The following is a 13,380-nucleotide window of genomic DNA, read 5'->3' on the forward strand; positions in this document are numbered from 1 at the left end:
AGAGTCCGGTGTCTGGAGCCCCAGGGCCCGGCATTCTCTCTGGGTTCTTGGCCAGCTTGGCACCGTCTCCTGTGGTCATTGTTCCACGTGCAGGTTGTAAAATGTTCAGACAGGAATCGCCTTCCTTGTTGCTCGACGGCTCTGTCTATAGGCTTGAATACAAAACAGATTCTGAAAAGTGCTGCAGGAAGCAGTACAGCTTTAGTGGGGGTTCTGGAGCCAGACAGACCTGGCTGTGACCTGCAGACGCCCCAGTGAGCCATGTGTGATCCTCGGTTACCAAGCGCTGGGCCCCAACTTCCTCCTACGTCCAAGAGGGGTGAAGGGAGTAGCCACCCCACTGGGCCACCTGCCGTGAGGATTCTGGGCCATAGTCAGTGCTTGGTCACTATTTGTCCGTATTGCGTAGAAGGGCAGAGGCTGTGTGCCCTGGGGACCTGGTGACTTGCATTACTATTGGTGTTGAGCTGGTGAAAGTTTACTCCTGTTAGAAAGTGGACCGGGCATCGTCCACAAAAAAGCAGACATAACTCAAATGTGCGTTGACAGATGGACTTCCGGTGAAATATTAGCAATAAAAAGAAAGGGAGCGCCGACCCGGTACCACACGAACGGACTTTGAAAACACGCTAAGTGAGAGAAGTCAGATACAAAAGCACAAATACCGCAGGATTCTATGGGTAGGAAATGTCCACAACAGGCAAATCCATAGACACAACGTAGGTCAGAGCCAGCCCTGGGCTGGACGGGGTGGCGGGGGCGCAGGAACGACTGTTTAGCAGGTGCAGGGTTCTGTTTCAGGTCATAGAAAAGTTAGGGAGCAGTGGTGCAGGACGCACGACATTGTGAATGTCGTTGCTGCCCCAGAGTTGTCACAAATGGTTAAAATGGTATGTTTCGTGTTTTTGATGGCAAGTGGGATTTACTGGTGGACGTGAGGAGGGGGCAGCGCCGAGACTCCTGAGGGCAGGGCCCACCTTTTGTCCAGGGACCACAATTAGGGATGCAGTTGACCCCACGGCCATCCTGGATGAGCCACTTTTCAGCTACCATGTCTTCAAATTCATCCACATTAAACAGTACAGCCCACTCCTTGGAGATTGGGGCAGCCCGGAACTTGAAGTTGGCCCTACACTAGGGCCAAGTCACAAGCTCCTTGTTCTGCAGCTTGGTGCCAACGGCCATGAGGACTTGGCCATGTGGCCCCTGGCCACCGTGCCCTGGGGCTTTCCAAAGGCACCCGCATACCTGCCTGGAGTCTGCCAGCCCCAGCGTAGGACGGCTTGTTGACAGGGGTGACGTGAAAGGGTGGAGCCACACGCGGATGTGAAACCAGCTCTGACACCATGTGGCCACCGAGGGAGCTCACCACGCTGCCCTCTTCTGCCCCAGGTCAAAGGTGCGAACCTGCTGTCAGGACCTCGGCAGAAGCGAGACTTTGGGTACTGCCATTCTTACACGATACCTGCTACACGGGGCGGGGCGGTGGCCCAGAGCGACACCGGGGTCCTCAGGGGAGTGCGGGAGGGAAAGAGTACAATGGTAAGTTTTATGGCACGTATATTTAGCCACAATTTTTTAAAAAGAGGAAAAAGCTGGACTAGTTTAATGACGTCGCTTGACCGGCAGGGGATGAGGGAGGAGCAAAATCAGATTCCCATCACTATCTTTGCAGAGTATGAATGTCACCTCGCAGGTGACGGCAGACACGCTGTGGGTCACCTTGGAAATGGTAAGACGCTTGGCCACGCCAGCAAGTGTGTTTATTGTCCTGGGTTTCTCACTTGCCTCCCTGCCCCACAGGACTGCCAGCTTGGGTGGGGAGGGTGTCATACATCTGCCTCACTCATTAATATATGCATATCCACCGTTAACCGCCACACCAGCCCACGGCAGGCATGCAATCAGCACTCTGAATGAATGAATGTCTCCGTCAGAATCTAATTCCTCGCTGCTGGTGACCAGGGTGGGTCCCTACCGAGGGCTAGAGTGCTCCTTCCATGCAGTGCAGACATCTGGGGGAGGTCTGGGGAGGCTGCCCGGTGGTGTCGGCTGAGGTGGATGGTCCAGGGGTTTTGTGGAAGAGAGAGAGTTCTTTGTGCCTTCGCGAACCACAGGTAGCATAGCTCCAGAAGCATTAAACATGGAAACCTTCGTAACCCAGTGCAGGCGGGGCTCAGTCTTATCTACAAAGTCACAGAAAGGGCTGCCCTGGTTCCGCCTGGCTGAGCCCAGGGGCCTGGACAGCAGCTGTGGGTGGCATTTCCTGCCAGCATCTCCACACCCCAGGGCCTCAGACTCCTGGGGCCACAGACACTTCCGCTGGGGTGGGGCACCACCCCCACAGTCGCTGGGAGATTATCGCGCACACCTGGGAGGCGGGTGCCCTTTCACCCACTTTCTGTGCAGGCGACAGGGCAGAGGTTGGAGGAGATGCAGAACCCAGGCTGCATAGCGTCCCCGAAAGACACCATCTGGTTTTCTTTCTTTCCGCCTGTTGATGGCTACCAGGTGACACACACGTCCCCGCGGGAACCTGACTAACCGTTCCAGGCCTGGATGTGCAGAACAGAATTGCGAGGGGAGGGTCTAACCCAACCCCCAGGCTCCTAATAAAAGTCCAGGGCTGGCGGAGTCTTTATTAGACTGTCAGGACTGATACTAGAAATGACACTGCATGGGGGCTGCTAGGGAACCAGCACATCGAAAAGGACACTGAAAGAGGGAGACGCCGCAGCCTCTGCCCTGAGCTGCCAAAGAAGCTCAAAGTGTCACGGTTCTGGTCCAGGGGACTGGGACCTCAGGCCTGGGAAGGTCCACGTGTGCCATTGGGTCACGACAGTGACAGTGGGTAGTCACGCCCCAAGCATACAACTTCCTTGTGAAAGGCTTATCTCGGCCTTACGCTGCCCGTCCATTGTTTCTGTGCACCCAGGTTAGCACACCTTTGAAAAAGCTGAAGTGATGCCCCTTGAAGAAAGCACATAATCTTGTTAACTGTCCTTCAATCTTCCTTCCTTACCTCAGATCCCACAGGTGAAGGGCTCAGTCCCACAAGACTGCCCCAACTCCAGACGCCAATGGCAAGTCCAAGTTGTTCCCTGTGCTTCGGAGCAACCGGTTATAAATTCAAGTCCCCAAGATCCCTTCCTCAGGGTCCATCATTTCCGGGAAAGGCTCACAGAATGCAGAAAAGCAGTTTTCTTATGCGATAACTCATTACAAAGGATAGTAAAGGAAATGAATGCTCAGCGAAGAGATACGTAGGCCAAGGTCTGGAAAAGTCCGAAGCACAGGAACAACGGTCCCCATGCAGTCTGGGGTGGGACACTCTCCAAGAACGTGTGGGTACATTCTTGTTCACCAAACCTGGAGCTCTGCAAACGCCATACCTTAGGGGTTTTTAAGAAGGCCTTGTTACATAGGCATGATTTCTTTTCATGGGGAAAATACTTCTTTCCAGCTTCATTAGGATATAACTGGCGTATCACAGTTTAAGGCGTTGATTTGATACACAAATATACTGCAGAGTGATTATCACTGCAGCTTTCGCTAAAACCACCACCACCTCACCTAATTACTAAGTACGCATGGCTGATTGAATCATTGGCCCTCTCTCTAACTCCAACTCCAGCCCCTCTCCCCATCTCAGCCGGGTAATGGGACCCAAAGTGCCAACCCTCTAATCACATGGTTGGTTCCCCTGGCAACCAGCCCTGCTCCCAAGGCTGTCTAGGGACTTCCACACATCACCTCATGAGCATAAACTCAGGTGTGGCTGAAATAGGCCAGTTACAGCAAGATGCCCATTTCACCTGGCGGGCTCTTAGCACTTAGGAAATCCTAAGAGTTTTAGGACCAGGGATACATTTCTTATTATAAATCCAATGTCACAGCTTGGAAATGGTGGGATACGGTGGCGTGTAACACAGGGAAATTAGAGAGGATTAGTCAAGTCTCTAGGGGCGGTGGACAAGAAAAGCCGTCAGGAAGGAAGGGATAGGGAAGGTCACCAGCATGCAGCAGGTCTGACCTGATGGGTGCTGACAGCTGCAAGCAGGCAGTGGGGGGTCTCAGGCAAGGCCCAGAGCTCCTACTGGCCAGGGAGGTCAGAGGGGCTGGCCTTGCTCTGGGACAGTGGAGCAAGGGACAACATATCCTTCTGGTGTTTTCCCAGTAGGACGGGGACTCGTGGTTGTGTCCTGCCAAGACAAAGCAGGCCAAGGCTGACCCAACTGGACATGGGGGGCAGAGAACCTGGGAGCCTCTAAACACCCACCTCCTTAGGGACCCTTGCCCTCTCCTTGTCATATCCCCGTCCTTCCAATAGGCCGTGGGTACCTGGACACCTGGGACCAGTGGTCTTGGTCCTTCGGTGGAGGGTGAGGAGGGGCCCAAGGTTGGGTGCAGGGTGGGGAAGGTGGGCCTGTCTTTCTGCCCCAGCAGAGAGAACCGTAGGCAGTAGGACCTAGGAGCCCTCATGCTTCCAGCAGACCGAGGGTGTGTGTGCGCGTGTGTAAGGGGTGAGGGCAGGGCACATGGAAGCTTAAGACCACCACTCTGCATCTGGCCATCTTACCTGTGGTCTGCACTCAAAGGAAGGAGCAAGGTGGGCAGTGAGACCCCCACCTGTCACTACTGTTCCCAGGCTCCCTTCAACTTCGATCTTCGTGATTTCTCCCTAGCATGCCACGATGGGTGTTAATATGTAATTTTTTAAATTTTCCTCATTTTCTTTTTTTACTGAACCCCCTCCTTTAGCCTTGCCATAAGCCATCGTAGCTATAAAATCCTAGCCTTGATGTAGCCACTACTTATTGATGCATGTTAAATATTAAATAAATGCTTAACTGTGAAAACAAAAACTGCATTCCTGTGTCTCCCAGATCGAGAATAGGGAAGGTCACCAGCTTGCAGCAGGCCTGCATCGAGTGGCACCTCGACTGGCACGCGGACCATTTTCAGTCCCAGCCGCCTCCGTTGCTAGGGACGACCCCACAATGGGGTCTTGCGCCAGTGTCCAACCTCCTCTAAAGCTCAGTGTCCACCTCTGGAAAGTGGAGGGGACCTGGCAGGGGAAGTCACTGTGAGGTCAATTTATAGGTGACTGCCCAGTGGCCCACAGCAGGTGTTGGGGAGCGTCGCTTCCCTCTCCCCTTCTTTCCTACTCTGCAAGGTGCCTGGTTCTGCCCAGCTGGCCAGGGCTGAGCACGCAGGCTCCACCCACTGCATCACCACCTCTCAGACACAGCTTGCTATAGGCCAGGCGCTGTGCCTGGCACTTTACCTCGGTTATCACATTAAATCCCCCAAATAATCCCATTGTATTACTCAGGGCTGTCCAGGCAAAAGAACCAAAAGGATCTATGCAGATATATAGAAAGAGGGTGATTATGGCTCATGCTGTTATGGAGGCTGTCTCACAATCTGCCATCTGCACGCTGAGACTTGGGAAAGTATAATTCCAGCCCAAACCTGAAGGCCTGAGAACCAGGGGAGCCAATGGTACAAATCCCAATCTGACGTAAAGGCCCAAGAACCAGGACACCAATGTCCAGGGCAGGAGCTGATGGATGTCCCAGCTCAAGCAGAGAGAAGAGTCACCCTTCCTCTGTCTTCCTGTTCTATTCAGGAGTGTCGGGAGGAAAAACATTTTTCCTCTACCCTTCTAGGTTCTTCTGGGTGGTCTCATAATTAAATTAACATGATACAGACGAACAGGGGGAGAAAATTTAATTATATATGTACAAGGGCCCCATGAGAATATGAGACCCTTAGACAGTCAGGCAGTTGATGTTTATATGTTATCCTAAGCTAAGGAGAAGCGGGTAGGGGTCTGGGTCTTCAAAAAGAAGGAAGGAAATTCCCTAGATAGGAAGAGCAAATGTTTCGTGAGACAAAAATTTGCCATGCCCTGCAGTGACAAAGGGACACAGCAAGGAATGTGAACAAACTGGTCTTGCTAAGTTTCTCCCCCAGTTCACTACACTTGTAGCTATCTCTGATAATAGCTCTCTCCCTGCTACAAGCCCTCTATCTAAGTTCTTTTAGGCAATTAAGGAAGAGAGAAAAAAAAACTTCCTGAGTCTTCTGTTTCTGAAAAATAATGAGCTTAAGATAATCCTTATGCCAAACAGACACATTTTGGGGTGGTAACTTTTTGTTCCCTACACAGGCCCTCAGTGGATTGGATGGTGCCCACCTGGTCTGGCGACAGGGAACTTCTTTACTCAGTCTACTGAATCAAATGCTAATCTCTTCTGGAAACACCCCCACAGACACCCCCCGAAATAATGTCTTACCAGTTGTCTGGGCATCTCTCAGCCCAGTCAAGTTGACACATAAAATTAACCATTACATCTCCATGAGATTCTCATAATAATCTGCAGGGTAAGCTTTATTATCCCTCTTTTTACAAAGGAGGAAACTGCAACTTAAAGAAGTTAAAACAAAGAAAAACAAACAAACAAACAAAAACGCATCTGTGGCCACACTGCTAGTAAATGGAGCCCCCTGGATTTGAGGCTGGGGGCCTATGTTCAGAGCTTGCCTGGGGAAGTTTATACCTGGGGGCGATAAAAAGGGGTTGTATAGAAAGCAACCTCACAAGGTGATCTGGTTATACATTCCTAACTGGGCAGGTCATGGTGGGGAGTGACAGCCCCAGGTCTATAACTTGTTTAATAACAGGTCATAAGCCAGCCCTGTCCATTGTTCTTGAAATACCAAAAGCGATAACCCTGGAAGGGGGTATTAACCCTCAAAACAGCACATAATCCTGTTCACTGTCCTATAATGGAACTGTAACTGATGAAATACTCAAGCCTCTCTGACTCTATCTTGTTCAAGCCTGCTCTGCTCCCAGGGCCTTCAGGCTCACAGGTTCTGCTTAATCTTGCACACAGCCACGTTAATCATTAGAGGAATTCCGCTTGGGGCTTGAGTTTTATAAAAACATCCCCTTACGAGAAGGTGCCTCTCCTCAGGAGGTAAGGGAAGTAGGTACAAAAAAACGATGATTGTTTAATCAAAGATTTGCAGGAACCTCGTGACCAGATGCACATCAACTAGAGTCAAGAACAAAGAAGTTTCACAATCTTCCTTGGACCCCTGCTGGCTTCCAGATGTCTGCAACTGTCAATCACCTCTTGCCCCTCCCTCCCATTTCCTCCTTCCCTTGATATAAAAACCGTCTGAATTCTGTGCTTTCTTAACATGGATCTTTAGGACACTAGTTCACCATCTTCTTGGCTTGCTAACTTTCTGAATAAAACCACCTTTCTTGCCCCAACACCTTGTCACTCGACTTACTGGCTGTCATGCGGTAACTTGTACAAACTTGGACTCAGTTACACAATCCCTGCTTTGCTTTCTCCCTCCTCCATGTAATCTCCCTTACGTCCCCTCCTTAATTTCAAATGCATAAAAGAAACTGCAAAACTGTTATTCTCTGGAGCATTTGAGATCTCACTCCCCGGCATATTCGTATGTCATCAGTTTGGCTCAAATAAACTCTCATAAAAATTTTCTACAGGGTTGGATATTTCTTACATCAACACGCCTGTAGGGTAGAGAAAACATCTTTTCCTCTATGCAGCTTCAATGCTCCAGCTGGGTGCTGTAAATGAGACTGGCCAAAGACAGCAAACAAAAGTTTATTAACATGTGCTTCATGCATGGACACATGGGAGAACCCAGCCATGGGTAACCCAATGGGGTGGTTACAACTTGGACTTAAATACCCTTTTAAGTTAAAACCAAGGAAATGGGGATTTGGGCTTCTGGGTGGAGGATGAAAATTGTGGGAAAGTGACCAGGAAAAGAATGGCAATCAAGGGTTGTATAGTAAGGTTTGTTATACAGATTTAAGTCCCTGTCTTCTCCACTGATGAGAGTTAAGTGTTGTGGGGACAAAACCCCAAAAAACAGTTTCCAGGCTCTCGGCCTCACATAGAAAGGTGCTGGCTCGGGTAGTAAATGGCCATCAACTGTGATCAGATGCCAGCAGCTGTGGCTAGTTGGCCGTCAGCTGTAACCCGTAAGCCATTGACCACTAATATAACAGCTGTGGCTATGCTAGCAGAAAAGGAATGGGGCTAGCAAGAAGGTGGTGGCTGGCAAGCGCGGACTGCTGTTAGGCAGATTGTGTAGATCCTGCTTCCTGTGTCTCCAGTCCAGCCGCCAGCGAGAATATATTGGTTTGATTCCCCTACTTATGGCTCCGTGGGTGTTCCTTTTTGGCCTTACCGTGTCCTGCGTTCTTGGGCGGGGAGCGGGAGCAGAGACCCTGCACGACAAATGGCGCAGCGAGCAGGGTCCCCTGCACGACACATGGCGTAGTCGGCAGGATACGGTGCTGGCCAAAGCTTTCCGAAGGGCAGTGGAGCAGTTTGTGCGTATGAAAGCTCAGTCTGAGGAAGACCAGGAGGAGCAGCTGCCGGAGAGCTCGATTCCCGTGGAGGGGTGAAAAGATGTGGATGGTTCCCCAACCAGCAGAGGCCGGAGAAAGTGAAGGTTGTTGCCGCCCTGTGGGCTGGGAACTGCTTGCTGAGGCAGCCCGGATGCGGGACTTGTCCCAGGAGGAAATGCATGCTGAGTCCTCCATGGGAGATGAGGGTGAGGTCAAGGTCATCCCTCACCCCCAGGACAGCCCTGGCGAATGACTATGGACTATGGGGAATTGCCTTCTATCCCTAATTTATTGGACGCTTGACTGTTTGGGAACATACCACCATGTAGTGGGACTGGTTTGATGTTTGCTTTTGTGTCTTGACTGGCCGCCATTGATAATATGTAAGCACCTTGATGTGAGCCGCTGTTGTTCCAGCACAGTACCCCGAGAGGCCCAGAGAGAGAGCGGCAGTGCCCTGAGAGCCCTGGCTGTGTCCAGGAAGTCTGGCTGTGTCCAGAGAGTGGCAGTGCCCTGAGAGCCCTGGCTGTGTCCAGGAAGTCTGGCTGTGTCCAGAGAGAGTGGCAGTGCCCTGAGAGGCCCTGGCTGTGTCCAGGAAGTCTGGCTGTGTCCGGAGAGAGTGGCAATGCCCTGAGAGGCCCTGGCTGTGTCCAGAGAGAGTGGCAGTGCCCTGAGAAACTCTGGCTGTGCTCGGGAAGACTGGTGGTAACCTAAGAAGCCCAGGAAGTCTGGCTGTGCCCAGAAGTACTGGGGTGGTGCCCTGAGAGGCCCTGGCTGTGCCCAGGGAAACAGGTGGTACCCTAAGAAGCCCAGGATGTCTGGCTGTGCCCAGAAGTACTGGTGGTGCCCTGAGAAACCCTGGCTGTGCCCAGAGAGCCTGGCTGTGTTCAGGATAGTGCATTCACCTCCAGGCTCCTTGCACAGGGCCCCTCGCAGAAGACGCTTGTCGCGTAGATTGTGAGGCGAGACCCTGTAGGGGTGGAGTGTGGGGACAAAACCCCAAAAAACAGTTTCCAGGCTCTCGGCCTCACATAGAAAGGTGCTGGCTCGGGTAGTAAATGGCCATCAACTGTGATCAGATGCCAGCAGCTGTGGCTAGTGGCCGTCAGCTGTAACCCGTAAGCCATTGACCACTAATATAACAGCTGTGGCTATGCTAGCAGAAAAGGAATGGGGCTAGCAAGAAGGTGGTGGCTGGCAAGCGCGGACTGCTGTTAGGCAGATTGTGTAGATCCTGCTTCCTGTGTCTCCAGTCCAGCCGCCAGCGAGAATATATTGGTTTGATTCCCCTACTTATGGCTCCGTGGGTGTTCCTTTTTGGCCTTACCGTGTCCTGCGTTCTTGGGCGGGGAGCGGGAGCAGAGACCCTGCACGACAAATGGCGCAGCGAGCAGGGTCCCCTGCACGACAAGTGTCTTCCACTTCTCCTCAGGGAGAGGGATTCTTTTTATAAATGGAAACACTTTCATTAATGTAAATTTCCTTTACAAGAGGAAAATTGGTGCTCTGTTTTACAGTTTTTCCTGCATCTGCTGGTTCTCAATGGCCTTTGCTCAAAATCACCAGTAGGCCAAAGAGGCCCATTTTGGGGTGGCATGTTCTGGTACCCCAACCCTGCGGCAAAAAGGGTTACATGAGATCCATTGCTATTAGATGAAAAGGTGGGAGAAAGCAAAGAGGAGAAATGTCTAGGTCTGGGTAAAAAGCAAAATTGAGGGACAGACACATACTTTGTGGGTACAGAATAATTAATAATTGACATTTATGGCACATAACGTTGGTATTTGGAGAACGAGACAACAATAAGGGGTCCTGTGGTCTTGTGCTCTGGTGCCATGGTTGTGCCCCGAGGGGTCTGGAAAAAGAGGTTACTCTGACATTTCAAAGGTATGTTATCTTTGATGCAAAAAAAACCAAACAATAGATAGGTTCACCTAAGGTAAAGGCTGACCCTTGTCACGGATGCTACAGGCTGAGGATGTGGCTAACTGCTATGATTGCTTGTAGTCAGGAATTTTTATGTTCAGACCATCCCGTGTGGTTCCTTTCAGTCTCTGGCTTTGTAGGGCCTGCCATACAGGCCTCACCTGTGCTTGTTAGGTTGAGTACGTGGCCTCATTGTTGCTTATACGGTGTTGATTGTGGCGATGGTTTCAAAGGTGTGTACATATGCCCAAACTTACACACTTGTACAGCTCAAATGTGTGGAGTTTATAGTATGTCAACTATACCCTAATAAAGATTAGAAAACCAAAAAACCATGCAGTCATTAAACCATGTTTCAAAAATATTTAATAAAAATGGCAAATGATATTACAATAACAAAGGGAAAAGAGGAAGGAGAATAAATCCACATAGCCTTTTTAGAGGACAATTTGGCAGTTTGCAGCTAAATTGAAAGTGCGCTTAACCTTTTTAGATTAACCTTTTTAGATTAATATCCTTTTTAGATATTATCGAGCAAACAGCTGTAAAGATCTTACCTGCAGTTCTTCAATACCATTAAACTGAAAATAAAATTCTATCCACACAGAGACCTGCAAGGCCGTCTCTGACCCGGCCACTTCTTGGAATCCAACTCTGTACTCTGGGATTTTCCACCACCTGCAGCCACATGGTCTCTCTCTGTCTCTCTCTCTCTCCCTCTTTTTTTTTTTTTTTTTTTTTTTCTGACAGGGAACAGGACTTTATTGGGGAACAGTGTGTACTTCCAGGCCTTTTTTCCAAGTCAAGTTGTTGTCCTTTCAGTCTTAGTTGTGGAGGGCGCAGTTCAGTTCCAGGTCCAGTTGCCTTTGTTAGTTGCAGGGTACACAGCCCACCATCCCTTGCGGGAGTCAAATCAACAACCTTGTGGTTGAGAGCCCACTGGCCCATGTGGGAATCCAACCGGCAGCCCTCGGAGTTAGGAGCACGGAGCTCCAACTGCCTGAGCCACCGGGCTGGCCAGCCACCTGGTCTTATGTTCTCAGAACTCGCAAAGCTTCTTACCACCTAAGGGCCTTTGTACCTGCAACCTTCTCACCTGTGATGCTGGCACACTCTTGAACAATGTTCCCTTCCTGCAAATGTCACCCCTTCACACTGGCCTTCCAGACCACCTGATCGAAATCTTTCCCGCCAGGGGTGCCAGGACACAGCATGGCTTCTGGAGAAAAGAAGGAAGTGGATGCCTATTTCACATGGAAGGGGAGCAGAATTTGCCACCCCAAAAGATGCCTTATTGGCGTAAGGATTATCTCGAGCTGATTATTTTTAAGAAAATGCAGACATAGGAGAGGCTCTGAAGACAAATAAAAGTTACCCTTTTGTAAGAGACATTTACAGTTATAATGGAAATCTTCATTTGTAAGTGTCTCCCTTTCTGTCCTAGGAAGAGCATGACCAAATAGCTAGAAATTCTTATCAATGGAGAAGGTAACTGACCTAAATTCGCATAACAACTTTACCCGTGTTTACGGTGCTTTTCCTGGTAGTCCTATAACTGGCTCCCACCCTATTTCCCCAACGTTTTCCTTTGTCTTTAGCTGGAGATGGTATTTAAGGTGGTGGTTTGGGCCATGTCAGAGTTACTCAGTTTTCCTGGGTTTCTCCATGTATATAAGAGGTATATATGTTATTAAACTTCTGTTTGTTTTTCTCCTATTAATCTGTCTTTATTTGTTTTAGCGTGTCTCAACCAAGAATCTAGAAAGGTAGAGGAAAAATTTTTTTTCCTCCCCTACATCATATGCCAGAGTAAAATGGAAAGGAATCCAAGCTTTAAATGAAAAACCTGAAAGCATAGAAGTACTAGAAGAGAAAACAGGAAAATTGCTTTATAATCCTACAGTGGGGACAATTTCCTCTATGAGTCAAAATTCAGAAGCCATAAAATAATAATAAACTTGATTATAGAAGGAAATCATAAAAAGAAATCAAAGTCAAAAGATGAACTGGTTAGTGATCAGGGAAATGCAAATGAAAACCATAATGAGGAACACCTTCATATCCTTGATAGCTAGAATCAAAACTGCAGGTAATAACAAGTGTTGGTGAAGATGTGGAGAAACTGGAACCTTCACACACTGCTGGTGGGAATGTAAAATGGCGCATAGCCGAAAAGTGGAAACAAGACAAATAGACATCAACAGATGAATGGGTAAACAAAATGTGGTCTATCTATCCAATGGGATATTATTCAGCAATACAAAGGAACTTTAAGTACTGTCATATACTACAACATGGATAAATCTCAAAAACATTGTGCTATGTGAAAGAAGCCAGATACAAAAGGCCATATGTTGTATGATTCCATTTATATGAATTGTTCAGAACAGGCAAATCCATACAGACCCCAAATAGGTTAGTGGTTGTTTAAGCCTGGGTTGGGGGCCAAAGGGAAGCGATTGCTAATGGTTGGAGATTTCTGTCTTAGGATGATGAAAGTTTTTGAAGCTTGATTGTGGTGATCATTGCACAACTCTGTAAACATACTAAAAACCATTGAAATATACACTTTAGATGGATGAATTGTATCATGTGTAGATTATATCTTGATAATGCTGTTTTAAAAAGACACAGTAAAAAAACACATTTTTTTCAGCTCAGTCTATAAAAAGATCCACAACCTAATAGAAAAATAGGAAAAGTGTATGAGCAGTATACTGAGAAGGAAATACAAATGGCTCTGCCATTTACGAAACAACACCCAACCTTCCTCATAATGAAAGAAATGCAAATTAAAATGGTGCAAGGACACCATTTTTCACTTCTCAGACTGGGGAAAACCTAACATTTCGACACACATTTTTGGTGTGTCTATGGGACAGTGTAGCGGGGCATGGCAAACTGGGGCAACCCTATGGAAGGTGTGAGGGTTAATTTTATGTATCTACTTGACTGGGCCATGGGCATGGAGGGCAGAGGCCCAGATGTCCAGACAAACATTATTCTGGGTGTTTGTTTCCAGATGAGGTTAACATTTGAATCAG

Source organism: Rhinolophus hipposideros (assembly GCF_964194185.1).
Source record: "Rhinolophus hipposideros genome assembly, chromosome: 10".
NCBI classification, from domain to species: Eukaryota; Metazoa; Chordata; class Mammalia; order Chiroptera; family Rhinolophidae; genus Rhinolophus; species Rhinolophus hipposideros.